Genomic DNA, 26,741 nt, shown 5'->3' on the forward strand with positions numbered 1-26,741 from the left:
AGGAGTAAAAAGAAGAAAAGAATATGGGGGAGGAGGAGTTGAGAGAGTTGGGGGATGGGAGTCGAGGGGAGAAGCAGAGAGAAAAGGGGATTGAAGTAAGAGACAGGAAAACACCAGGGAGAGAGTGTGTGTGTGTGTGTGTGTGTGTGTGTGTGTGTGTGTGTGTGTGTGTGTGTGTGTGTGTGTGTGTGTGTGTGTGTGTGTGTGTGTGTGTGTGTGTGTGTGTGTGTGTGTGTGGTTTGGACAGATGCTGCCAATCTGTGTTGCTCTAATTTTCCACCATCACCAGTTAAAAACTTAAACCAGCCCCCATCAATTTCCTCATTCTCAAGCACACACACACACACACACACACACACACACACATACACACGCACGCACGCACACACACACACACATACACACGCACGCACGCACACACTCACACACATACACTCACACACACACACACGCACGCACGCACGCACGCACACACACACACACACACACACACACACACACACACACACACACACACACACCCACAGCTACAGCAGCTGCATAGCCCAGGTTCAGGACTAACCCTGAATAGAGGGAGCAGACTATCTCAAGTCCCGTCCTCACCACTGGCATAATGGAAAATAAACATGTTGACAGTAACCCTCCTTTTTAATTTCCACATGTAGTAGGCAAAGTGTTTGTGTTGTCCAATCTACATGGTAGTAGGCGAGTCAGACAGACTCATGCATCTAATTCGCCTATTTCTCAGAGGCACTGGTGGCAGCGCACCTCAGCTCCTCGCCTAATTGGCTATCAAGTTCCAAAGTGAATGTGTTGTTCAAGATGTTTAACCAAAAGACAAGACCAAACGGTGCACAAAACACAGCAAGAAAAGCCATATCTGATCAAGCTCAAATTACCGAAACAAAGCTACCAGCTCGTCCTCAACTGACAAAACACCAGTTGGAAGCTGGTAGGCCTACATATGCAGCAGCTACCACTAGCAGCCTGCCAGTCCTGACAGAGCTCTCGCTGTCTGGCCCGGCCATGACACTGGCCTTGCTCCTCCTCTTCCTCCTCCCCTTGAGAAAAGTGACAGTTCCTCTAGTGAGAGTGCCGGACTTCCTTCTCGTCCTCCTCCTTTCCCAGAAACCAAGCTGATGACTGCCAGAGATCCAGCGAGGCTCATGAGACCGTCCCCCCTTCTGTGAACACTGGTAAGCAAACAAGTGCTGAGACGTATAGCCCCGATGGACTGATTGTATTATTTGGCGTTAATAGACTAGGTTTATGCAGCACAATCTTTCTATCCAAGAGAGAGAGTGAGGACACCTTAGGTAAGCTATAGGCCTACAGGACAGTTGTATATTCCAAAATCTGTTGGCCACTGATTAGTATGCTGTTGCATCGAAAACATTTTTTACAATCTGCAATGTTTGAATTTCCCACTTTGATAACTGTAAATGCATTAATTTCCGCCAGACAGCATTGCGACATCGTACGCCTATAGCTTTGTGAAACATAAATGTTAGGCTTAAACTGAGAAAATGACGACCAAATAAAAATAAACATGCATCCCATTAAAGCAAAGCTATAAGCACTAGCACTACACAATCTGATAGGCAGCCGTGTAGACGTCGCAATTTCAGAACCATGGACAGCGATCCATGGACAGCGATCGGTACTTTGTGAGTGTCTGAGGCATTTTTTATTTTTTTACGGAAGGGGCGGGGCTAACTGCAACTTTGCGGGGTGGGTTTCTCCAGCCAGACATTAATGTGTACCAACTCACACCCAAAACGGATGAACCTTTGGCCTATACACTCATCTTTCCATGGTCAACATCCCATCTCCCTTGACCTTTAAATGCTATCAATACGTCTGTTTCCACTGATATACAGGACATCATTTTAGTTCAGTCTTCCAATGACCAGATCAATAATCAGCACTCTCAACACAGGATCTGTCTGGAAGGTCCAAATAACCCCTCTCTGTGATGAAAGGTCACTGAGGTGCATTATGATGGCGCCAGGCCAGGTGTACAGTATATGGACAATTGGACATAGTCGATGGGGCTGCCTGCTCTCCATCCAGATAGGAAGTAATGATATGGCAGGTTTTCTCAACACAACACTTATGTCTCCATTCATTCCTGTGGCAGGCAGATGACACACACTCATCTATCTCCCTGGCGACCAGGAGGAGCAACACCTCGAGGCTAGCGGCTAGCAGCAACAGCTGGGACACGTCAGTCAGTCAGGCAGCCATGTTGAAATCAAACATTGACAGATGAGAATAAATATCCTCCAGGGATACAAAACTGTTTTTTGATGAAGATATAATGGGAGATAGAGTGAGGAGATGAAGAGAGGTGTGGAGGAGGTAGGGGCTGTGGTTGGGTAGGAGGAAGGTGTGTCCCACCACAAATATGGCAATGTTTTTCTTTCTAACACATCTTCCTGGAAGCGTGTGATTTAATTACAGGGGATTTTCAGAATGACACTCCTCTCGCCTATAGGAATGTGTGAAATGGCCCGTTTATGTTTTGGAGACTGTGGTTGACCTCTGGTTTCAAATGGGACTTAGATTACAATTAAATAAGAAATCTGTTGGTTTAGGACTGGGGACAACAGAAGAAAATTGTACTACATAATGCAGAATAATGTCCAAATCAAACATTTTAATATAACACTCACACATATGTACACACACACATGTCCACGCACACACACACGCACGCACACACGCACACGCACGCACACGCACACACACACACACACACACACACACACACACACACACACACACACGTACGACATGCACTTACACACACTACTCTTGAATGTCAAAATACAAGCATCAGCTCGTGGCCCTTTAACCACAACTTCAAACAGAATGCCGTATCAGAAACAAGGCAGGCGAAACATGTAACATATCGTTTTTAATGCATTCACTTTCTTTTCCCTTCTTCATACAGCGTTTGTAGCTAACCACCTCACCCCCCTCCCGTCCCATACACATCAGTCCTTTAGAAAGACTGATCACCCTGTGGGTGGCTCTTCTAGCTGTACCGTCATCAATTTGAGAGAGACCGAGAGGGAGAGAAAAGTGTGAAATTATTCATCAGGGCCTCTGTATGAGGACGGTGCAGGTGTGGGGGAGGGGCCTTGCACCGCACCAGCCTCACATAATTACAGGAGAGACGGTGTTCCAGGAAAAAGACCATGGTTTGTTGATACATTTGGAACCCATTAGAGAGGGTGTAGCATAGCACCCCGTATTATCAGCATGTTCAACAGCGTTTAAGAAATATATTACCTTCAACGGTGTTATCTTGTGATCAAGCCATCAATGTTTTGGAATTGTTGGTGTCGTAAAAATGTTAGCTACCGGGTTAGCAATTAGCATGCTTGACATTTCAGTGGAAATACTACTACTATCAGCTTTTTGGTAAGCGGTTTAGCAAAAGAATACATTACGTGTTATCGGCAGTTATTGGCCACCTTACTATTTTGTTCAATTACAAGGTATTTCCGTTGAATTTTGTTAAAAAAAGAGACACTAACCTCGTATCCGAAGTGTTTACTAGATAATTGACTAGTTGTCTAGCCTTCCAGTAAAAAATAAAAATGACTCACTTGTCAAGTTTTCATGACTCTTAAAAAGGGTTCTTCACCAACATCTTCTTCAGTGTTGTAACCAAATAATGTCTCATTATTTATTTTACAGACAAATCTTATGCTTTGAGAAAGTAGATAACAGTTTAATACCAAGTATGAATAGTTTAGGTAAAAAGTTGGATATTAAATGAGGTGTGTCTGTCGTGCAGTTGAATTTTACAATTTACTGCGTGTCCCACAAAATGTTACTTTGTTGAAAACTCTCAAAACCTAACTTAAACTGAACTTAAACCTAACTTAAACTGAACTTAAACTGAGCTTAAACCTAACTTAACTTAAACCTAACTTAAACCTAACTTAAAATCGGTGGGTAGCTACCTAGAAGGGTGTCTTTAGTCTCAAAACCTACCTTTATTTTCCAGTCCATTTAAATGTTGAGATCGAGGTGATTTAATCTGATGTTGGGGGAAAATTAGCTAGGGTTGTTGACCTCAGGGTATGGCTGTAGCTGGGTGTGGCTGTAGCAGGGTATGGCTGTAGCTGGGTATGGCTTTAGCTGAGTGTGGCTTTAGCTGGGTATGGCTGTAGCTGGGTATGGCTGTAGCTGGGTATGGCTGTAGCGGGGTATGGCTTTAGCTGAGTGTGGCTTTAGCTGAGTGTGGCTTTAGCTGGGTATGGCTGTAGCTGGGTATGGCTGTAGCTGTAGCTGGGTATAGCTGTAGCTGGGTATGGCTCTGCATGGCTATGGTACGACAGCAGATTGAGGGACAATGTCATCCCTACTGCTGGTGGTGGACCACCTCTCACTTACACACCTCAGCGCCTTTCCATCAGAGAGACGGCAGGGCGCTCAGTGTGTGTGTGTGTGTGTGTGTGTGTGTGTGTGTGTGTGTGCGTGCCGTATGTATAGCCATGACACATGCTGCACTGTTGGAACTTGGCATGTTTGACCTTGCCTGGCTCCTCATGGTGTGTGTGTGTGAGAGAGATCCCTGTGTTTATCATTTCAACATTAAAATCCTTTAATTTCACACCTGCCTGCTGAGATTCCTGTCCAAATTCCTCTTATAAGACTGTCAGGTTGAGGAGAACACTGTTGCTGATGGCTCTGTGAGGAGACCAGACCACAGAATTATGAATGGTTTATCTTCAGTAATAAACTGTAAAGTGAGAGGTGAGGCTTATGAAAAGGAGGTCTCCTCCTAACAAATGCTTGAGGACAGAAACCAGACACACTCTAGGGACCGACACGCTCTGTAAAAGGAGAAAGGAAACCGTGATGGTAGCCATGTGTAGGACTAGGTCTAGGATGTGTGTATACACTGTGGTGCCCTGGTTTGTTCTTATTGAGAGAGCGGTGAGTTGTTATAGGACCATGTTCTGTCTCTCTTCCTCTGAGGAGTGGAGGATAGGACCATGTTCTGTCTCTCTTCCTCTGAGGAGTGGAGGATAGGACCAGGTTCTGTCTCTCTTCCTCTGAGGAGTGGAGGATAGGAACAGGTTCTGTCTCTCTTCCTCTGAGGAGTGGAGGATAGGACCATGTTCTGTCTCTCTTCCTCTGAGGAGTGGAGGATAAGACCATGTTCTGTCTCTCTTCCTCTGAGGAGTGGAGGATAGGAACATGTTCTGTCTCTTCTTTTTGCCATTTCTCTCATTGTATGTGAAAAGTAGCAATCTGGAGGTTTAGCTGCTTTGTCCATAATGACCCTCCCTCTTTCTCTAAATGTGATGGCCTTGAGTATCTTATTATCAAGCTTGTCATCACAGGCTCTATGTCCTCATTGGACCTTTTTCACTAGTAGCCTGTCTCCACATTCCTCCACTAGCAGCCAGCCTGTGAATTATGAATATGAGCCATTACTGTTAGAGCAGAGTGCCGACCAGGGTTATTGAGCATTTATTAACTCCAGCGTTTATGTGTTTTAGAAGCGAGCGTATACACATCTTGACAGGAGCCATTTTGCGAGGGAACTCGAGACGCTATCTAGTTCTCAGTCCCAGCGACATACAGACAGAGTGGAGGAGATAGGGGCGGGGCGGATGATGAGTGAAGGGGAGTAAAGGGGGAGGAGAGGGGAGTTATATGGGGGAGACATGACTCTGTGCTGTGTGTGATGTGGTTAGACTGGCCCACAGGAGAGAGGCAGGAGTGACAGAGGGGTGGAGTGAGGGAAGGGGAGAATGTTTCTCATGTGGCTCCAGTATGTTCAGGGGCCTTTGTTTCCACCCACTTCAATGGGCTGGGGGGGCTGCTACCATCCACATTTTCTCCCCCTCCTTCACTCTTTCCCTCTCTCCTACTCCTTCCTCTCCCATTCCTCCCTCCCTTCCTCACTCACCCGTGTGTCCCTGGTGCAGCTCAGTCCAAACCCATGGGACTGCTGTCTCTCTCCATCCTCTAATACTCCTCTTAGGGTAGATATATAATTACCAGACTCTGGGCTCCCACTAAGTGGAGGAGAGGAAGCATAGATATATAATTACCAGAGCCAATGCTCTGAGTGAGCGCAGTGATTGATACGTTTGTGGGCCAGGCCGTTGTGTAAGACAAGAACGTTCATCCAAGCTTATTATGGATTCAATCAGACCCAAGAACATCCCATCCTCCTGGTCTGGGTCATTCATACAGTCCTCCAGAATATTGTGGGATTTACTCATGTATTCATGCATGTGTGTAGAGACTGAGAGATGGCTGCCTGCTTCACAATAATCATGGTATAATTTGCTGAGTTTCTTCCTGGAACATATTTCCATTTCCAGTGTGTAACCACTGATAATCAGAATGCTTGAAAACAGCATATATTTCATGCAGTTTGCACTGATGTGGCTGGAGATTGTTTCAGAGAGGCGCGTCTGAGAGCAGCCAACCAGGGGAAATGATCAATTTACCACACATAGATATTCATAGAGCAAGGCATTCTGGGATGATAGCTCAGAATTATTAGAGATGCGTTTCTGCTGCTGGAGGAAAGTCTTCCTTCCTTCCTTCCTTCCTTCCTTCCTTCCTTCCTTCCTTCCTTCCTTCCTTCCTTCCTTCCTTCCTTCCTTCCTTCCTTCCTTCCTTCCTTCCTTTCAAACACACACACACACACACACACACACACACACACACACACACACACACACACACACACACACACACACACACACACACACCGGCATAATCAAATCAAACACATCTGACTTTAAACTGTAACACTTCCTCTGGTGACCTTTTCTGGAGAGCGAGTCTTGTGATTCCCATCCTGGGATCCGCTCGGCTAATGGATCCCCTTTTACCCCTGTTCAGGCTGTCATCACATAGGCTGCGCTCGGGAAGTCATGTGTGTGATGGTGTCAAACGTAGCGTGGGTGCAGTGCTTTGTGTCACGAGCTGCCTAAGGGCACCCAGTTATCATGGTGTGTATCGGTGTCTGGCCCCGCTGTCGGTATCTTATCGACTGCTGCTAAGAAAATGGAATCGAACCAGTGTTAATAAAGCTCTGGTCTATTCTTCATCCCCCTGTATTGTTTGTCTCCATCAGTCAACATCTCATAGAATGTCTGAAATTGAATAGCATCGTCTACTGTTATGCCGAAACAGCTAGCCTATTGCATCCTCCGGAGCCAAGGAGTGTGTCTCAGATTGACGACATAGTGGGGACATAGTGGGCTACATCAGGGTGCAGTAGAAGGCGGTACACAGCCTATGACACCCAGCACCTGTGTGTGACAAAGTAAACATTCTCTGAGAGATGGCGTTGCCTATTTCCGACGCCCCTCTTGGGGTTTCACACTGCCTTACTCTGTCTCAGACAGGGCTCTGTTTATGATACACTGTATCTCTCTGTCTCATACAGGGCTCTGTTTATGATACACTGTATCTCTCTGTCTCATACAGGGCTCTGTTTATGATACACTGTATCTCTCTGTCTCATACAGGGCTCTGTTTATGATACACTGTATCTCTCTGTCTCATACAGGGCTCTGTTTATGATACACTGTATCTCTCTGTCTCATACAGGGCTCTGTTTATGATACACTGTATCTCTCTGTCTCATACAGGGCTCTGTTTATGATACACTGTATCTCTCTGTCTCATACAGGGCTCTGTTTATGATACACTGTATCTCTTTGTCTAGTTCTTTTCTGTTTCTCACTCACTCCATCCCAACCTGTTTCTGTTTCTCACTCACTCCATCCCAACCTGTTTCTGTTTCTCACTCTATCCCAACCTGTTTCTGTTTCTCACTCTATCCCAACCTGTTTCTGTTTCTCACTCTATCCCAACCTGTTTCTGTTTCTCACTCTATCCCAACCTGTTTCTGTTTCTCACTCTATCAAACCTGTTTCTGTTTCTCATTCAATCCCTACCTGTTTCTGTTTCTCACTCTATCCCTACCTGTTTCTCACTCCATCCCTACCTGTTTCTCACTCCTTCCCTACCTGTTTCTGTTTCTCATTCCATCCCAACCTGTTTCTGTTTCTCATTCCATCCCAACCTGTTTCTCACTCCTTCCCTTCCTGTTTCTGTTTCTCATTCCATCCCAACCTGTTTCTCACTCCTTCCCTACCTGTTTCTGTTTCTCATTCCATCCCAACCTGTTTCTGTTTCTCACTCTATCCCAACCTGTTTCTGTTTCTCACTCTATCCCAACCTGTTTCTGTTTCTCACTCTATCCCAACCTGTTTCTATTTCTCACTCTATCAAACCTGTTTCTGTTTCTCATTCAATCCCTACCTGTTTCTGTTTCTCACTCTATCCCTACCTGTTTCTGTTTCTCACTCTATCCCTACCTGTTTCTCACTCCATCCCTACCGGTTTCTCACTCCTTCCCTACCTGTTTCTGTTTCTCATTCCATCCCAACCTGTTTCTGTTTCTCATTCCATCCCAACCTGTTTCTCACTCCTTCCCTACCTGTTTCTGTTTCTCTTTCCACCCCTACCTGTTTCTGTTTCTCACTCCTTCCCTACCTGTTTCTGTTTCTCATTCCATCCCAACCTGTTTCTGTTTCTCATTCCATCCCAACCTGTTTCTCACTCCTTCCCTACCTGTTTCTGTTTCTCATTCCATCCCTACCTGTTTCTCACTCCTTCCCTACCTGTTTCTGTTTCTCATTCCATCCCTACCTGTTTCTGTTTCTCACTCTATCCCAACCTGTTTCTGTTTCTCACTCTATCCCAACCTGTTACTGTTTCTCACTCTATCCCAACCTGTTTCTCATTCCTTCCCTACCTGTTTCTGTTTCTCATTCCATCCCTACCTGTTTCTGTTTCTCACTCCATCCCTACCTGTTTCTGTTTCTCATTCCATCCCTACCTGTTTCTATTTCTCACTCTACTAGCTTCCTATTGTCTGTGTTTCACTACACACCTCCATCCTCCTCCTTCGCTGCTCTCTCTCCTCTGACCCCAAACGCACCTCTCGCAAGGAGCATCTCTCCAGGGTTTTAGTTATTTATTTTTCTCTGTTGTCTTTGTCTTCTCCCACAAACAAAGGGCAGGTAGGAATAAAAACACATTTGTCATTCTTATAATCTAGACCTTCAACAAAGTCTATTCAGTATAAATATGCACACACCCTGCGGTTGTCCCCTCTTTCCTGTGGGTGTATGGTCCCTGAACTATTTAAATCTCTGCCCAGAGCATGGGGGGGGACCCAGCTTGTTGCCGATGGGCTCTTTCATTCTCTAACGAGGGCTCCATGGGGTCAGAATGTGTATGCTTATGCATGTATTTATGTTAAATCTGGTTTTGTGTCCCTGGTTCCTGTCTGCCTGTCTGTTCTCAGTCTCAGACTTTTAAGAGAATTTAGCCAACAGCTGTAGCAGTGGTGAAAATTCATGATGCGACTTGAGTAGAGGTCTGTGTTTTGTTCAAGCATACACACACACACACTCACTCACTCTCTTTCTTTTACCCATATTTTATCCCGTTTAATGCTCCAAATGACTTTTCTCAAATAGTAAGAATGTTGTTGAAAAGGCAATGCAGTCTTCTTAAAGAGCAGTTCTCTCATTCATTGGGCTGTAAGTGGATTTATTCATGACAATTTACTGCTCTCATGCTGTATTATTTTAATGAGGGGGTTAATGGGCGGCGCACGGCGAGCATAGCCTTTTTCTGCTTTGATACAGGGGAGTCTGGGTCCTGGGAGGCTCGACCACCATGTTTCCACTCCGTGCCCTTTCCGTCGACGCTTAAGATGAGATCTGGAGGTAGCATCTGGCATGGACTCTGCCAACAACACGGCCTGCCTGGCTACATGGGTGTCTGCTGGTCACATGAGCACAGAGATGGTTGACAGACTGAGGAGCTGGAGCCATGTGAGAAATGCTTGCATGTGGTTGTGTATCCGTGTGGATGTGGGGAAAGGAAAGGAAAGGTGCTTGAATGGCACTAGGTTCCTAGTGTCGGCTGTCACACTTGCAGTCGTTGAAAGGAGACACCCACAATAACTCAAACCCTGTGGTGCTCAGATAGAAAGGACGATCAGGTTACTGTTTTCTTTGTGATGGAATGCCATGAAGCTGATTGTCAGTGATACCAAACTACCCAGTAATCCCCTCCATGCAGCCTAACTCTCACACACACACATGCACACACGCACACACATGCACACACACACACACACACACACACACACACACAAACACACACACACACACACACATATCAAAACATGTTTTTTCTTGTATGCCGAGTATATCATGTACAATTATAACCAGTATGCTTTTTTTAACTGATTGAACAAACTTTTTTTTGCTGTCATATTTTTATATTGGTTTGGTTGTCATGTAAGTCCGACCTCACCTGCACACTGTTTTCCCCCGTTGTTTCCCCCCGTTGTTTCCCCCCGTTGTTTTCCCCCGTTGTTTCCCCCCGTTGTTTTCCCCCGTTGTTTTCCCCCGTTGTTTCCCCCCGTTGTTTCCCCCCGTTGTTTCCCCCCGTTGTTTCCCCCCGTTGTTTCCCCCCCTGTACCCTTAAGTCTTTTACTTGTTTTCTTTGGTGCAAAAAGAAAACAACAAAAAACACTCATGTTTTTTCTCCTATGAATGACATTCAGTCATGTATATTGCCTGTTTGAGGCCAAGGGGTGGTCTGTCAAAGGTTTTTATTCAAGGCAATCTGTTTTTTGATTGGAGTTGAATTTGAAAGAAAGATTGCACTGGAGACCAAGGGACACATTGTTTAATTTCTAGGACTTATGTAAGGAAAGTGAGTGCCTTGTGTACATAATGGGGTTGTGAACTGAATCACTGTTACATAGAAGTAATACGCGTTACACCTAAGGGTCAGATGGTAGATGTGGTTAGCAAGGTTAGCGTTAGCTGGAGGCTAGCAATAATACAGCGTTAAGGTTCAGGTGTTGTGAATAGCAAGGTTAGCTGGAGGCTAGGCTAATCTCACTGTTTCCTCTTCTCTCTGCAGGATGCCACGCCATCCTGTGAATGATAGTGGCTAGATAGTTATCAGCTCTCAGTATGTAGGTCATGTCTCCACTCTGCCCCCAGCTCGGGGTCCTCTGCTATCAGCTAGGTTACCTGTTGCCAACTGTTGTTAGCCAGGCCTCTCACTAGTGGCCATTTCCTCTCTGAATCTAGATTATCCTCAGCTCTGTTTGAGGGCCATTGGTCTCTTCCATCCTCACTCATAGACAGGTATAAATTCCAGGCTTGTGAGGACTAATCAAAGAAACAGTCTCAGACTGAGTGAGGCAGCCAGGCTTGCGTGCTGTTATCATACCAACAGTGACACACTCTGTGTGGGCTGAGGGGGCATGCCGTGCGGGTAGGCTGTAGATGGTTCAGAGCCTGTTGGAGCCTGTTACTGTTTCTGCCAGCAGGCAGGGGGTACCGAGGTCAAGTAGCTTTTATATAGGGGCATGATGATGCTTTTCTGTGTGTGTGTGACAGAGGTGGCTTGTTCTTTTTCTGAGGCAGAGGACACAGAGAGGTGGAGGGAGAGAGTTGGAGAAAGTGAGACTGAGGGCAGAAGATTAGTGAGTGGGTGAATGTTCTTGTGGATTTCAGACCAAGTCGTTGCCAAGTAATGGAAAAGAAACAGCGGCTTGGTTTTGTTCAACGGTGCCCTTGAGAGATGTGAAGCTGATGTTGTACAGTTAATCTGAGAGAAACTGGTATTTTTTCTACTCCATTTGGCCTCAGAAAAGAACGAGCCAAGGAGAAAGAGAAGATAATGTCGGAGATAAAGGGAACAGACATGACATTGTGTTGGGGATGAGCAGTGTGTGCTGCTGTCAGATCCATTAACCAGCCATGGGCCCGTTGCCTGGTGCCACACTCTGGATCTACTGCTTGGGTTTGGGCTGCCTGGTGGGGTAGCAGGAGATCTGGACCTGCCTGGTGGGGTAGCAGGAGATCTGGACCTGCCTGGTGGGGTAGCAGGAGATCTGGACCTGCCTGGTAGGATAGAAGGAGATCTGGACCTGCCTGGTGGGGTAATGAGAGATCACTGTCCTCTGCCAGTGGAAGCCCAACAGGGCTGGACAAGTTATTTAAAGTTTTATTCCTTCCTTTCGTTAAGATACATTTTATTTCTGCATGCGAGCGAGGCTCTCAGTTAGACAGAGCGGGATCCAGTGAAGCATGGTGGTCAGGCTAGGGATGAATACTCTATGTCAGGAAGGCTGACCTGTGTGTGTGTGTGTGTGTGTGTGCTGCACAGGGCCATTCAACAGGGTCAGACTGGGCACACGTAACAGTTCAGAGCTCCACTGTGGACATCATCTCCTTTTAGGCACCAAAGCCCCTGTCAAAGGAATGATCCAACACAGGCTCTTAGAGAGAATAAACACAGCATTTCTGTGTCTAAATCTGTCTCGCTCTCTCTCCTTCAGTCTTTGCCCTCTAACTCTCAGGCACACTGAAGTACACTCTGTCTACTGCTACTCAGCTGCACTCTGAATGCAGACCTTTAAATGCAGTCCTACAGAGCTCATTAGTGATTCATTGTGTACGTTTCTCATAGCATGCTGCGTGTGCATGCTATTCTACAGTTCTACAGTGGCCCTGAGGCTCTTTGAGGGATTCCTCAGGTTCCATTGGAACAGAGACATTTTTTTTTAATTTTTGAAGGACTAAAGCATATATATGTGAGGGAGAACATAGGGAGTAAGATAGCATCCAAACCCTAAAATGAATGCATCTTTACCCATTGTCCTGACTATATTTACACATCTCTGCGTGATTCAGCGCCTGGCTCAGGTTATCACAGAGTTTCAGCTCCAGTTTCTGCTCCTTCACACCTGAGCAACTCTAACCACGGAGAGAACCCAGCTGAGAACACAGTCCCTGAGGAGGGAAGGCAGGGATGGTGACGGGGCTCCTCTGTTTGTCCTCTCAGGCTCTGCGTCCCCCCACCTCTGAGGCCCAGTGTACCTGTCACAGGTGTACTGGCTCCATTGTGTGTGAGAGCAGGTGTGCCTGGGGCCCCAGAGGCAGACCTACCCAATGGGGACCTGTGTCTTAAACCACAGGGAGGAACATGCAGGTGGGGCCAATGGAGAATAAAGATATAGTTTGAAAGGGAGAGAATAGGGGGGTATAGAATGAGTACAATAGCAACAAGAACTTGTCTGTATTGACATAGATAGCGGTGAGTTTTTCCGGTGTGTCTGTGTGTTCGTCTGAGTGTGTGTTTCCTTGTCTGATTGATGTTATTGTTTGGCGGGCCCTCGCGGTGCTGTGTCTGTGTGGCCATCTTATTATATTTTCCTGCCATGTTTCTCAATGGCTCAAAGACAACCTGAGGTATGTGTCCTCTCCTAGTCCCGTCCTCCTCAGCCAGAGGCACGCTGTAGGCCCATCTATTTACACACAGCTAATCATAACAACAGACAGTGGTGTACGGAGCTGCACGCTGCCCCTATGGCTGCCACCACAATGTTGTCTTGTTTGACTCTGCCTGATTGGCTCTCCATTGAACAAAATGTATCTTTATTCACAAAGCTTCCCGTATCGTCTGTTCTGTTGTCATGCAAAGCGATTTCAACTTCAAAACTCAATGCCACTGTCATGGCTAACAAATATGGCCGCCCTCCCTCTACAGAGCTAGAGTTCTGAATGGCCACACTCCTACAGCCTGTCAAACTATGCTGTATGAGATTCTATTTTCCTTGTTTGGCCAAATGGCCAAATGATACATTGATATAGAATCTCCAGGGAATGACAAAACGTAATATTGGTCCCCCTGGTCTCTGTGGATGATATGTGATATGTGGATCCTGTGGGACAGCCTCTGTGTTGGCATTGTACAGTGGCAGTAGACTTCCTGCCTGCCGTCGCCTCCCAGAGGAAACGACTGTAAGTTATGTGTGGGAATGTTTTCATTAAAAACAGTAGCACAGTAACCCATAAAACAAAAGGGAAAGTGTGTGTGTGTGTTCTCCTATATACCTCCTTTCCTGCCTCCCTTAAGGCTGATCAAATCTGTACATGCATAAATGTTGTCAGAAGCAATAGGTCTAAAATCTAAAAGGCATTTTAAACATGTTTCATAACTACCTACATTGAAGCAGACCCCACTACATGATAAGGGCATGGAGAGGGCATTGAGCTACTAGAGAGTTCTGGCCCTGAGAACTTTTAATTTTTTCCTCTATTCAAACTATAGACTATCTGTCTATTGGGCTCCCAAGTAGTGCAGCGGTCTAAGGAAATGCATCTCAGTGCAAGAGGCGTCACTTCAGTCCCTGGTTCGAATCCAGGCTGTATCTCATCCTGCCGTGATTGGGCGTCCCATAGGGCGGTGTACAATTGGCCCAGCGTCATCTGGGTTTGACCGTGATAGGCCGTGATTGTAAATAAGAATTTGTTCTTAACTGACTTGCCTAGTTAAATAAATTAAAAAATATATATTTTATCTCTCTCTTTTTCTCTGTGCTCTCTCTGTCTTATCTCTGTTCTCTCTCTCCCCCTCTCTCTCTCTGCTCTCTCTCTTCCCTGTGCCGTGACTGGATCCAGTTACTCCACAGATCTTCACTTAGAACACTGATGTAATGCCAGATTCTCCTCTTCCACTGTACGCTGCCAACGCCCTCTCCTAATCCTCTTTTCCTTCTCCTCATCCCTCTCTGTCTCTCTCTTCCTGTTTTCTCTCTCTCCTCTCTCTACTCCCTCTCTCTCTCTGTTTTCTCTCTAGCCTTCTCTCTTGCTCTCACCCATCTCTCTCTCTTTCTCTGCATCCCACTCCTGTCTCTCTCTCTGCTTCCATCTCCCCTATCTCTCCCTGTCCGGTCCTCTTTCTCTCCGTTGGTTGGTTGGGTGTGAGTTGTGCTCTGTCTTCCCTGGTGTAAAAGGGGATGAGGGGAGGAGTTGAAATTGTGGGTTACACAACCCTTTTAGCTAGCTTTAATGTGTCTAATCCCTCACTGACGCTCCACACATCACATCAGCAGGATTAGGGTGTCATGAAGACCAGACATACAGGGGCTGACGAGCCGGCTAGGGGATTCACCATGGCTCATCAACACACACACACACTGCAATGTAGAAATCCATAAGAAACCAGTCTCAGATGTATGGGTCATGTTTAAGCCCCACATATATCCACTCATCACTTTCTCTGTCTAGTGGCACTCTGGAGGAGTGCTTGTCCTTTGCTGTCGCAGTGTGGATGACTTGAACCCAATATAGCCTTTGTGCTGATTCTCAAATGGATTTACAGATGTGTTTAGTACCAGGAAGCCTATGAACATAAGGCCTAGGTTTAGCTTGTCTCTCAGTTCTCTGCTCCCCTTTCCTCTGTGCTGAGAATGTTGCCTACTGCTGAGAGAGAGAGAGCAAGCAAGAGATCAGGTTCATGCTGCCAGTATAACCAGGAGCCAGCCAGGTGAGGGTGCACCGGCGCTGAGCTAACCGGCTTTCCCAAACTTCAGCCAGATTTGTAGACGTGTGAGCGACATGTTTGCCCAAGGACGGCCTTTTAGGGGGAGAGGAAGGTTTATCTGCTGAGATGAACATGTAATTCAGATCTCTCTCTGAGGGATGAATAGGAATTCCTGTAGCCTCTAGAAATAAGTGGGGTCTGTGCATTTGTGGTGTATGTAATGTGGAGTCTCTGTGGGGGTATTTATGATTCTCAGCTCATCCATTTATGCTGATTTGTACATACAGTACTCTTACCATATCACTGTTTTATTGGATTTAACTCACCCCAAGTTCACATGCTGGTAGATGGTCTTGATGCCCTCTGGTCTGCCCCAGTGTGTGTGCGTGTGTGGTGTGTACTGTCAGTGTGTGTGTGTGTGTGTGTGTGTGTGTGTGTGTGTATGTGGAGCAGCTGCATGTCCTGAAGCTCTCTCTTCGCAGAGCCCAGTGAGAGAGAGCATGGAGTAGGGAAAGAGATGGATCCAGGCTGGGGGAGAGGTCAGGACAGAGATTGCGAGAAAGCGAGGATTTGAGCTCCCTAGGGATTTGAACACGTCTGAATTTGAAGGTGAAGGTGAGCTATGATGTCCATATATGCAGGTCTTTTTGAACTCCAAGCCCTGGGATGTTTTAGTCTAAACAGTCAGGGTCTGAGCTGAAATGAATTTATTTGAAGCACTGAGAGCACCCCCAGCACAGTTTCGTGCACAGTGAAGTACAGTGAAATGCCTTTCTTGCAAGCTCTAAACCCAACAAGACGGTAATCAGAGAGTTGAGTAGAGAGTTTTTACTGTTGTTTGTTCTCTGCTAGTGAAATATGTGCTCTGCCTGTGTTCTAGCTATCCCAGCAAAATGGGTGCCATCATGGAACACTCTGAAACCATAATATCAGGGTCTGCAGTGAAGGCACATCATCTCCCTCTCTCTTTTTTTCCTCACGTCCTCTCTCCTCCCTACTCCCCTCCCTCTGTGGCATGGTGTGGTGTGGTGATGAATTACATATGCCATGACACACCGCAGTGAACATCCCCCCTGGTAACCCAACAAGATCTCACGGTCTCACTTCAGTATTCAACGTTTGTCCATGAAGGGGGGGGGGGGGGGGGTGATTAAACATCTGTGGGTGAAGTGAAAGTAGGTAAAACAGAGAGAACTTGACAGTTAAAGATGCTACACAATATTTTTTTTGTTGCATTTCTGCATTGTAATTTCAGAACATCTCCATAGCATATCTGATGCTAATAGTGGGATGATAGTGTTTCAACGTATTACTTACCCGGCAGTGTTGTCATTGGCTGTGATATTCACCTGTTGATTTAGCAACCATGAAATGACATTTCCATGAGATAACACACCCACAAAGTCAGAACAGCTTTCCCAGTTTGACAACAGTTGCCGCACCAGCGGGAGAAATCAACAGGCGAATGTCACAGCCAATCACAACACTGGCAGGTAAGTAATACTGTGAAACACTATCATTCCACTATTAGCAACAGTTTCTGAAATTACATTACAACATATTTTTTAAAGATCCTATGTGTAGCCCCTTTAAGTTTAGCTATTCATTCTGACTAGTTATGGTAAGGGTTAAGGTTTGGAATAAGGTTCAAATATATATATATATTTTTACAAGTGCCTAGTACTAGGATTGAACCCGTGATCCTTGTAGCTACAGTGTGCAGTTTATTAAGCCCTTCCTCTATCCCCATTCACAATGCCCTAGCAAGCAGCAACCTTTCTAGATGGCAGTACGTGCTCACGTTGCCCCTAGTGGACGGTATTGAAGGCATCTCTCGACGCGCTGGGGCCCTGGACAAGCGTTGCATACTGAAGTTTATCTGGTGTGATCCTGCTGGATAACCACAGCCGGAGACAAGCCACCAGGGAGCGTCATTAGAGAAGCGTGCTTCCCTGCTCATGCTCTATTTATGAAATCCCATGCTGACCAAAGCCGATTCCTCTGCTTATGCTGAATAAACAAAATAATAAGGTGCACCGAGTTGACATAGAAAATCTGCAGTTGAGATGAATACTAAATATACATCTTGTAGATTATACACAATGATGTTCATGCAAAAATACTAGAGTGGTGACGTTTACAGATTTGGTGAAATATTGTGTTGTTTCTAAGCATACAAAATAGTTTTTGTAGCTCTAGTTTAAACGCATTGTAGCTCTCTCTCTCTCTGACTTTCACCGTGGCACGGCCTTGCCAACGCGTCTGTGTTATGTCATAAAAGGACTTGGCAAAGCAGTAAAGTGAAGTGTAGACTGTGATTTATGTAGCTTCATGTACACTACACGTATATTTGTAGTAGGAGGGTGACTTTAGTGCTCTCCAAGGGGGGAAGCAGGCCAGCTGTGCTGAGAGAGAGACTGTGAAGGGAGGGTTTGTTTGGCCAAGATGTGTCATACTGTACCTAATGCGGTCTCTACACCCCTACAGGACATAGGTTTGATGTCTCGGTACCCCTGTAGTTTATGCTAGGGGGCCTTTTTATGTCAGAGTAGGTAGGGGCCCAGTGTACGGAGAGGAAGTGCGGGGTATAATAGTGAAGTTTTGGGGGACCCAGGGTTATAACATTCCTCTCTTGGCCAAAGTGCTTTCCTGCTGGCCCCGGCTGCCTCTCCATAGCCCTCCAATCAAAAGAGTGTTTATTTAAACTCTGAGGTGCCAAATCTGTCAAAAAGTCTACCCACTGGCCGGGCAGTGCAGACCACCAACTCCCTAGTCCTCCGGTCCTCAAGACTTGATGAGAACAGTTTTGCAGGGGAAAATAAACACAGGCAGATCAATGGGTCTTGTGTGTGTGTGTGTGTGTGTGTGTGTGTTCCTGCATGTCTTTCTGTGGGTGCGTGTATATGGGTGAGAATGTTAATGTGGAGTTGTACAGCTAGTTTTTAAAGCAGTACTGTAGATTGGCCACTGTCTGCTTTGGGCTGTAGTTCAGTAAGGCTGAGAAGAGGCCCTCTCCCTCCTAGCATTAATTGGCAGAATGACCGGTGGCACCACACCAGCACCAACTGGTGCTCACACAGCCATGCAGGGAGGCCATCTGCTAGTGGGACACTGCGACGCATCGGTACTGGAACACAGTACACTAATGACACAGGGACGACAGGCTCCGTAACCTGTTGTTGAAATGTCAGTGATTCTGACGTATAGGGTGGTATATTGAGGCTATTATAACATAGCTAGTTGAGAATAGAGCATATTCCTCCTGGAAGTTATCATCTCATATAGTCCTGGTGAAGTCACCTTGCATGACTTAGATATGCAACAGGGTATGCTAGATCAATGTTAATGTTTTACTGCACTGCAAAATCAACTCCAAACTGTATATTTAGACAAGGACTGGGATGTAATTGGTCTGTAGTGGCCAATATCTCTTATCTCCACAGACCGGAAGAGGATAGCTTGTGTAGGGATATGACAAATGTCAAAATGTTCTTAGCGTTTAAACTGTGTGCCCGTGCTCCATGTTCTCAGTGGTCAGTACATGGGACCTCATGTCCCACTTCTCATCAATGTGATGGCTCACTGCAGTGATGCATAACAGTGTGTTCATAGACGTCCAACAATCTGTTGTTAACGCCATGTATAGTGTTTGAGAGCTCGCGCTTTATACTTGCAGAACAATTACTGTACAATTTCTCCATCCGGGATGTCACGGTTTTTCGACATGACATCTTGTAGTCTAATTCTACATATGCAATCAGGGCATTGAAGCCGACATCCTCTACCGTTGATAATGGCTGCATATCAACTGCAATCATTTCTGTAGTCACCTCTGTGATTTTCTCACTCTGTCCCTTACCGCACTTCTTTGGTGTGAAGAGCCTGTCTAATATCTGTTTTTGGGGGGCCTGCGCTGCTGCCAGCAACGGTTTGGCTCTCACGGTGACTCCCTTTTCAGACGGTTAAGCATTGCACCTGTACTGCCACTGTAGCTCAATTCCACCTTGCAGAGTTCGCTGTTCTCCACCTTCTCATTTAACTTCTCAAAGTATTGCCGTGCAGGACTTTGCTGCTGTCGCTTCCCTGTCTCGCGCCATTTTTCCTACTGTTAACGATGAGGACGTGCGGAGAACTTTATATCCGTGGCACCTTGTTGGAAAGATATTTCCTCCTACTGACGAAACAGTATTGCTCCCTTAGGTATTGTTTTCCCTTTATGATGATGATTGGGACCTGTTCGTGGTAGTTGTGTGTTAACTGACTGCACTGTGGATTTAAATGTAGGTTTTCGGTTTGGGATATTTTCTAAAAGTTATCCCAATTTATTTTTAATGTTCACACCCCCGCTTGATGGGCCAAATTGTTCCCCCCTAACATTCTTTGAGGTTTCTGCCAAATGTTGCATGACCAGCAGGTGTGTGTGTGTGAAGCAAGATGCTGTGAGAGAGGTGGCCCTAGCAAAGACATCTGTTTGCCAATGTGCATATCCCTCAGAAGATTCTGAGGGAAATGAATAACAAATCTGTTCAAGTGGTGAGAAAGTGGCTCTGCTTCAACACACACCACATCTGACGTTGTCCTCCTGAGCGGAAAGGAGGAGGGTTTGGGTGTCCTGAACGTCGAGTGGATTTACAATGCTACCAGACTGACTCACATGTTGAACATGCTCAACAGTGACTATGTGACAGTTAGGGAGTTAGCCAGTGCCTCCCTCGTTTTGATCTTACGGAGGAGACAATTCCCTGAGCTTCAGGAGGAAGGTCCCATTGGCCACGGACACTGAGGACAATTCCCTGAGCTTCAGGAGGAAGGTCCCATTGGCCACGGACACTGAGGACAACTTCCTGAGCTTCAGGAGGAAGGTCCCATTGGCCACGGACACTGAGGACAACTTCCTGAGCTTCAGGAGGAAGGCCATTGGTAAACTGGACACTCGTGCTTTGGAATCTGGTCTGACTGGCCAGACCTCAATGACCTGTGCAACCGGACTGGAGTGGAGCGCAGATGGACACGGACTGACACAAACTGAGCCAGTGACTGCCTCTGATGCAGTTGTGGCAGACCCCTGTGTTGTCGTGGAGGTTTCTGTCACCTATGACGGAACATCTCACCTTACATCCAGGACAGCACTCCTCGCTATCAGACGGATGCAGCTACTGCAACACTGGACTGGACTGAGGCTGCAGGGGAAACTCACTGCTCTGGACTGTGCTGACCACTCTGTCTCCCATTCCATGTTCCAGAATGCTGCCATTGGCGACATCACCTTTACCGTTAAGGAGAGGCTGCATGTTCTACTCATAAAATACAACCTCGCACTCTGGTACCCTGCAAACCATGATCACTTACTACACCCGGAGTTAAATGTAATGGAGTCTGTTGCACATGTTGTTAATGGTTGTATATTGCTGGACATGACCACATTCTCAACCTGGTAGCTACTGAGGTGAGACAGGTGGTTTCCCCAACAGCAGACATACATAAACATTCTCTTGTCAGAGGAGCCTGGTTTGATGTTGATGATCATGTGTTTTCTTGTCTGCTGAATAAGACAGATATTGTTGTTGTGTGAGACCAGAGGGAGGGGCTGATTCTGGAGTTGGGCTGCTCATTCCATTGTTACATGGAGCAGCCTTATCTGACAAGCTCCTTAAGTAGCAGCCCCTCATATCACACTTGGACAGTCTGGAATACAGATGCAGGTTGGGGGCGTTGATATTTGGCCGTCTCTGCCACGTACATAGACTTACATAAACATTCAGATTGCAGGCCTGTCTAAGAGAAGAGCAAAACAAGTGTCTATGTACTGCTCTGTTTCAGCTGTTATGGGCAGCCTAGCTGTGTGGAGGAGAAGGTACTGCTCTGTTTCAGACATTATAGGCAGCCTAGCTGTGTGGAGGAGAATGTACTGCTCTGTTTCAGCTATTATAGGCAGCCTGGCTGTGTGGAGGAGAAGGTACTGCTCTGTTTCAGACATTATAGGCAGCCTGGCTGTGTGGAGGAGAAGGTACTGCTCTGTTTCAGCCATTATGGGCAGCCTGGCTGTGTGGAGGCGAAGGTACTGCTCTGTTTCAGCCATTATAGGCAGCCTGGCTGTGTGGAGGAGAAGGTACTGCTGTATTTCAGCCATTATGGGCAGCCTAGCTGTGTGGAGGAGAAGGTACTGCTCTGTTTCAGCCATTATAGGCAGCCTGGCTGTGTGGAGGAGAAGGTACTGCTCTGTTTCAGCCATCATGGGCAGCCTAGCTGTGTGGAGGAGAAAGTACTGCTCTGTTTCAGCCATCATGGGCAGTCTGGCTGTGTGGAGGAGAAGGTACTGCTCTGTTTCAGCCATTATAGGCAGCCTAGCTGTGTGGAGGAGAAGGTACTGCTCTGTTTCAGCTGTTATGCGCAGCCTAGATGTGTGGAGGAGAAGGTACTGCTCTGTTTCAGCTGTTATGGGCAGCCTAGATGTGTGGAGGAGGTGTTTTTTGTTTCCTTCAGTGTCCTTGCATCAACGGCCTTTGAAATGTTTGAATCGTTAATGATGTAATGTGATTTGTGGATTCAAATCAAGTATTTACAATGTGTGTGTGTGTGTGTGTGTGTGTATGTAGGCCTCCATGCCCAGTGTCTAAAGGTATCACAGTGTGGCTGGCTGCCCATTGCACTGCATGACACGGCTGGCTAAGGTACTGACGGGCGCTCAGCTAGACTCCTGGCCCTGTGTGTGAACCCCAGCTCTACTCTGCTCCCCACACCTACCGTTGGTAGCTATGGTCTTTTAACATACAATTTACTGTAATGCTGCAACTTAATGATTGCAACATGTTAGGCGATAGCCTAATGGCAACAAGGATGACAGGAGGTGGTGTCAAGTCTGTCTAACCATCTACGAAGACAGGACCAAATAGCTGTAACAAAATGGTGCAACCAGTTTAACAGGAGGGTTGGCTTTAACAGGAACACGATGGAGAAGACAAAATGGAGGGAAGAGGCAGGATTAGGCTGGACTGTTTGTAGTTAGGTTACCCTGGTCGGGTGAGAGGCTGTGCTGTGTGGTGCGTGCCCCTGTCTGCAGGGCAACAGTGTGCCCTGTCTGACTGTCTATCTGTCTGTCTGTCGGTGTAGAGAGGATTACTGCTCTCCTGCTGCAGTATGTATGTATGCTCCTGCTCTATCCTCAGGCTGCGAGTGGAGAGGAGAGAGGCTCCATCGGGCCCAGCAGTCAGACAGAATCAAATCCAGGGTTAAGACGCCGTGTCCAGGGGTCTCCGCCTTTGAAGTGGGCTGTGGGATTCTGCACTGGAAGGGGGGACAGATAGGGAGAGAGAGAGGGAGACAGAAATAGAGTAGAGGTGTAGGTCTCAGCTCAGTGGACAGGCCTGTAGGCTAGCTGGGATAGCTTCAATATGTGAGCCCTCCTCGCAGAGCCCCACTGATGCACAGTCACTGAGCTCTCCCTCTGCTCTCTCTCCACCTCTGTCTGTCTTTCTCTCTGTTTCTCTCTCCACCTCTTTCCTTTCTCTTTATCTCTCTCCACTTCTATTTCTGCCTCCCTCTCCCTCTCTATGCCAGACTATAACCTTGTAGTTTGAAGCTCGCTGGTTTGGGGGATTTGGGAGTATACACTGGTGTCAGTTACACTGGTTACAAGGAAGGAGACTGTCAGGATTACTTTACAAAAAGACTGCAGAAGAGGAATTACATGGGGCTGATGGATTGAGAGACAATGTAATGTAAGGGAGATGGAGGCACTGGAGAAGAGTGAGAAAAAGAGAGAGGAAACTAGTTTAGCAGATTCTGTTTTTGTGCGTGCCTGTTTTGTGTCCGTGTGTGTGTGCGTGTCCCGTGTGTGCGTTGGCACAAATGCATGTGTGAATTATCGTGTGTAAAAGCACATAATGTTCTTAGCAACTTAACGACAACGCTTAAAACATTGGTTCTTGCCAGGTTGTTTGTGTGCTAACATTGCATGTTTTTACGACACTGACTCTTTGCACAAGAGTTCTCATGGCTCCCTTTTTGTTCCTGTCTAGTGTAACTGCAGCCATGTTTTTGTGTCCCACAAGGAATGCCTTTTATCATGTGACATGGGAACAGCTGTTTCCCATCAGGCCCCAGTCAGCCAACAAGCCAGTCAGTCAGCTGCAGGCCTGTAGACTGCCTGTAGTCAGCCAGTGTTCTCCCTGCTCCCTGGATCAGATCAGAGGGGCCAGGGTGAGCAGACGGGAGACCAAAAGAGTTTGGCCAAAATGCCTCCAACTAGAGGGTCATCCCAATTTGTTCTCCCATGTCCACGCTGCTCGTCAGGCCTCTCGCCCTGCGGAACGTGCAAATCCAGTAGGGCAGCCTGCCTGAGAGGAGAGAGCTGGGGCCATCTGGGAGTGATTACCCATGTTGTATTTTCTCATTGTTTCCCGTCTGCTCTCTGCTAGGCTCTGCTCTGCTTTGCTTTCTCTTACCCTGTTCTGTTGGCTGGGCTCCCCTGGCCTGGACTGTTCAGGCTTTAATCCTGTGTTATTTATGATGGGTAATGTTTGGCAGAGCTTATGCGCAGCCCACCGCCAAATTAGCACAATTTAGCCGCTTCAACAGGAGAAGGAGTTTGCTCAGCGATACGTAGAGAGAGATCCAAATCTCTTCCTCTCTCTTGGTCTCTCTCTCTGGTTCTCTGTCTCATTCTCTCTCTCTGATTTGTTCACCCTCATTTTCTCTCCCTTTCTCTCTGTCTCTCTCTCTCCGTGACTCTCCTCTGGCAGCAACTTTCTCTGCATCATCTTCTCCCATTTCCAATTTCGGTAGGGGCCGTGCTAGCATGTAAAGACATGAGATTACACTAGTGTACTTATTCATTGAGTGAAAATTACATTTTCGGAGCATGTTTGTGGGATCTGGAGTCCTGTCCCACTAATCACATATGTGCTCCTTGTGATGCTGCTGGGAGCTGGCAGCCAGGGGAGACAGGAAAGGATTGTCTGTGGTCAAGCCCCTGACCAAAAAACAGACTATTGCGCCTGCCATTTTGAGTAAGATGTGAGTTTTCTTTGTCTCCAGTTCAGCCTGTGGCTCTCAGTCAGCTAGCTCTGCTATCCTGCACAGTACATGTTGAGAGTTGAGGAATTGCGGTGGTAGTTTTCAATTTCCTCCCGGCAGAGCTCAGTGCTCTCTGTGCTCAGTCCCTCCTGTCTGGGCTGGTTTGTGCTGCTGTGTGGCATAGCAGCTCCACGTCTTCATTACTGTCACACCCATTAGGACAGACCGAATGGGCCGACAGGACAGACAGCCCCTGCTTGCTAATTTGACGTCTCAGCAGCTGTTCCTAATATCCCTCATTCAAGTTAACGTACTGTATATGTATGCACTGTATAGGGGAGGCATAGCAAATGGGCCTGACTTGCCCTGAGGCTGTCATTTGAAAAGCACTCACAGCAAACTCTGTAGCGGATGGAACGGAACTGGGAGTTGAAGGTTAAGGGTGCAAAGGGGAGGTTCAGTACGATGTTACTCAATCCAGAAAGTTGCTGGTAACAAACCACCGCTATGTCCCCCAGCGTTTTGGCTGTTAAGTGTGAGTCCATGGGAAGAGTATTCTCTATCTGGACTCTGGGCTGTACGTGTCAGAGTTCCACAGTCTCCTACTCCCTAACATGATTACCGCTCCCCTGTCCTCCCCTGGCCTGGCCTGGCCTCCCATGACCCCCGCTGGCCTCCCCTGACCTCCGCTGGTCTCCCCTGGCCTCCCCTGACCCCCCCCCCCCTGGCCTCCCCTGGCCTGGCCTCCCCTGGCCTGGCCTCCCCTGACCTCCCCTGGCCTCCCCTGGCCTGGCCTCCCCTGACCTCCGCTGGTCTCCCCTGGCCTCCCTTGGCCTCCCCTGGCCTGGCCTACACTTCACAGCACAATACAACACATCACAGCACAGTGGAGCAGAAGGTTGAGCTTTGCTACACACTCAGACCAACATACAGGGAAGGAGATCAGGGAGGGAGGGAGGGAGGGAGGGAAAGTAATGTTCAAGACTTATGGATAGAGAGAGGTTGATGGAGTTAAACTTGTGGTTTCTAGGTATTTATGAGGTATGTGTGAACAAGGTAGGGATAGAGGGGTGGTCTGTGTTGGTCTCAGATCTACAGAGCTACGCTAAACTGGGCATTAACAGAGAAAAGAGACTACACACACAGGCTAAATACTGAAGAATTTGACCTACAAGAATTGAATAGCAAAACATTGCAGTAAAAATGGTAAACAGCATTCCATTCCGTATTCTCAGGTAAACACACTGCTGCTCAGTGGGACTCTAACTAGCATAATTATGGTGTCACACATGTCTTTGTCTTCAGACTCCCGTGGCCACTAACAATATAGTACACACCGTTTTGACAGACCTACATCATTTTTCTGTCACGATAATAAGGTCGTAGCGTTGTAAGCAACAGCAGCGAGTACGCAAATGATATTCCTACCCAAATGTCAGGCACTTCTGTGATTACGCTCATTTGCATACAGGTGATACAACACGGGTGCTTTGCATAGATGGGCTTACGTTGTTTACAGCATCAGCTTCCCTTGATAACCACCAACTGAAACAAAGCATTCAGAACATGTTGTTTCTCTGGAAAGGAGTACTGGGAAGTTATAGTTTAAATATGAACATACTCATTAAAACATTCTGGAAGTTTCCAGGAAGCTTTTTGGAATGAGTCCATGTAGGATTCATGGATTGGCTGAAAGGCCTTATTCACTTTTGAGTGCGTACACAAATTCAACCTAGACACAGAGGAATGTCTTACAATCTCGTACAATGTAACGTAATGTCTTGCAGTGTATATAGAATATAGTGCCTGGTATTGAAGTGTCGGACAATGTAATGTAATCTATGCAGTGAAATGTAATGTCATGTAATCTGGTTTGGGGGAGACAGAGGAGATTACATGCTGGCTGCAGGGGGCTAGGGAGGAGGGGAGAAAGGAGGGGGGCTTCAGTAACTGTGTTGGGAATATAATGAAAAGAGCTGCGGAGAAGGGATGAGGAATTTCTCCAATTTATGAGAGCATGATGTCCCTCAGGGTGTAGTCACTAACTCACTCATTCATCCGGAACGGGCTGGAGAGACAATCACTGGGCTGGCTGGGGGACTCTGGGACTGACTGTAATGGCCTAGACTGAAATGCTGTAGAGTCTCTCTTCTCCTGTCTTCTCTTGTCTTTTCTTCTCTGCTCTTGTCTTCTGTTCTCTTCTGTTCTCTTCTCTAGGCCTTTGTTAACTGGGCCAGTGTCTGTAGAACAATACATTCTCAGTTTCTAAATGTCATCGGGAGTAGACGGGCCGTCGT

The 26,741-nt window shown here is 46.8% G+C and overlaps 1 protein-coding gene across 1 annotated transcript in view; it reads left to right on the top strand.

Annotated features, from left to right (window-relative positions):
• Window positions 1-26,741, top strand: part of LOC110533888 (roundabout homolog 1) — a 145,780-nt gene that overhangs the window by 73,078 nt on the left and 45,961 nt on the right. The window lies entirely within an intron of this gene.

The sequence above is a fragment of the Oncorhynchus mykiss genome, chromosome 10 (genome assembly GCF_057628025.1).
Source record: "Oncorhynchus mykiss isolate SJ-2025 chromosome 10, ASM5762802v1, whole genome shotgun sequence".
NCBI classification, from domain to species: domain Eukaryota; kingdom Metazoa; phylum Chordata; class Actinopteri; order Salmoniformes; family Salmonidae; genus Oncorhynchus; species Oncorhynchus mykiss.